We start from the raw sequence: 2,795 nt of genomic DNA on the forward strand, positions 1-2,795 counted from the left end.
GTACACATCCTCTTAAATCATACTTAATATCCAACTAAAGACAATAATAAGGTCATAATTCTGCTAAGATAATAAAAGTATCCTTCATACAACTAAAAATACACTAACCTAAATATGATTACATAAAATTAACAATACTTTTTTTTTTTTTTTTGAGACAGAGTCTTGCTCTGTCGCCCAGGTTGGAGTGCAGTGGCGCGATCTTGGCTCACTGTAAGCTCTGCCTCCTGGGTTCATGCCATTCTCCTGCCTCAGCCTCCTAATGAGCACCCATATGTGTGTTTATTATATATGTATGTATACATATACACACACACATACATTCTTTGCTGAAAAGTCTAGTCATATTATTTGCCTAATTAAACTTCTGGCTTGTTTACTTACACTAATTTGTGGGGTTCTTTATATATCCTGGCTATCAGTTTTTTTCTCTTTTGCTAGGTTAAATGTAATCATCCATCTCACTTAAGAAATACCTATTTCTTGAAGAAAAATGAAAACTTATGTTAACAGAAAAACAGGTATACTAACGATAATAGAGATTTTGTACATAATTAAAACAGGAAATAATCCAAATATTCTTCATCTAGTGAGTTGATAAACAGTGATACAGCCTTACAATGGAGCTCTAATTAGCAACAACAACAAAAAATGAACTACAAATACTTGCATCCAGCATAGACGAATTTCAAAGCATTATGCTAAGTGAAAGAATCCAGATTCTAAAAACCACATGCTATAAAGTTCTATTTATATGATCTCTGAAACAGGCAAATTTATAGGGATTAAAAATAGATGACTGTTTGCCAGAAACCAGGAATTGGGGAGGACGTTGACACCAAGGGGTCATGAGTTAATTGTGGGTGACGGAACTTGTATAAATTATGTTGTTAGTGTAGTTTTAAAAACCGTATATGCTTGTTAAAGCTCAGATTATATTTTCTTTTTAATGGGCAGATTTTGCTTCAAACAGATTCCAGAAACCTGACCAAGGACAAAACAAGGTAGCTGTATCTTTGATTTGATTTTATAGTGATTCCAACTGTGATTACAGTACATTTTCTATGCTGGAGTCCTCTAGCATTTTAAATGATTTTGAAGCATCTCCTTAATTTTGCCTTATTTTCTTTCTTTTTCTCATTTCTATCCTCTCTGCCTCTTATTGTGCTTTGTCTGGTATCTATTTGCTCTGTGTGCCTCCTAATCTAGTGTTTATTTATAAGATTTGCTATTTCCTATGTGCAGCACCCTCACTTGTTTGGTTGTCTCTTTGAATTCTTCTGTGTGTTTTATGGGCTCTCTTCATTAAGTTTGTTGGTTTTAATTTCATCATGAAATTTTTGGTTAAATTTTCTTCCGCTTCTGCCATTTGCTTGGTACTTTCTTTGTTTCTGCTTTTTTTTTCCCCCGCCCCGAGGCGAAGTTTTGTTCTTCTTGCCCAGGCTGGAGTGCAGTGGCGCCATCTTGGCTCACGCAACCTCCACCTCCCGGGTTCAAGCGATTCTCCTGCCTCAGCCTCCCCAGTAGCTGGGATTACAAGCATGTGCCACCACACCCGGCTAATTTTTTTGTATTTTTTTTTAGTAGAGGCGGAAGAGTCACTTTCATGTATGTTATCCTCTTCTGAAAAGTGGTCCAAAGTTCCTTTCTAGCTTTTTTAACTAAAAATCTCCCTCCATGGTGGCTACTCTGATGCATACAGATATATAGATATAGACATATACACACATATGTGTGTGTATACATTCACACACACAGTGTACCTCTACCTGGCCACACCTCTTACACCTATAGAAATCTAACCTCGTTCCAAATGACTTATCTCATGAGGCCTTAACTGTATCTTTGCTTTACTAGCTCCTACCAATTTCCAGCCTCTAAAACTATCCTCTCACTTTTAGAAAGTGCATTTTACTAACGTTCTTGAATTTAACCATCTCTGGGCACTCCACAGTAGCTTATATCCCTTCTTCCCCCTTCCCGGCAGGTGCTTGCATGTAGTTTAATTGTATATCTGATCAAAGTAATTTCCACTATAAGTTGAGACTTCTGGGAAGGTATATTTGCTGGGTATTTTAGTTACCTAACTCTAATCATTTAATCAGTTTTAATCATTTTAATCAGATTTAATTAGTTATCTAAATCTAGTCATAACTCTAATCTAAGTCACCATTCTCTGTTCTTCCTACTAAAATTTTCTACAATGTCTGCATATATAATTCTGCTGTTTTAAGCTACTGCAGTTCTTAAACACCAGCTATGTGTGGTTTGCATTAGTCAGGGTTCTCCAGAGGGAAAGAACCAATAGGATATACGTATATATAAAAGGGAGCTTATTAGGGAGAACTGGCTTACACGATTACAAGGTGAAATCTCACAACAGACTGTTTGCAAGCTGGGAAAAGCGGAAGCCAGTAGCATGGTGCAGTCCAAGTCCAAAAGCCCACAAATTAGGGAAACCAACAGTGCAGCCTTCAGTCTGAAGCCAAAGGCCTGAGGGCACCTAGGAGGCTCCTGGTGAAAGTCCCAGAGTCCAAAGGCCAAATAACATGAGAAGGAGGAGAGCAAGCAAACATTTGGCATGAAAAGACAGAGAGAGCCAGAAGGCTCAGCAAGTGAGCTTATACCTCCTTTTTCCTTCTGCTTTGTTCTAACACACTGGTAGCCCATTGGATGGTGCCCACCAATATTGAGGGTGGGTCCTCCTCTCCCAGACTTCTGACTCAAATGCCAGTTTCCTCTGGCAACACCTTCACAGACACATTCAGAAACAGTGCTTCACAAGCCATCGAGGC

Source organism: Mandrillus leucophaeus, unplaced genomic scaffold (genome assembly GCF_000951045.1).
Source record: "Mandrillus leucophaeus isolate KB7577 unplaced genomic scaffold, Mleu.le_1.0 Scaffold179, whole genome shotgun sequence".
In the NCBI taxonomy this organism is placed as follows: domain Eukaryota; kingdom Metazoa; phylum Chordata; class Mammalia; order Primates; family Cercopithecidae; genus Mandrillus; species Mandrillus leucophaeus.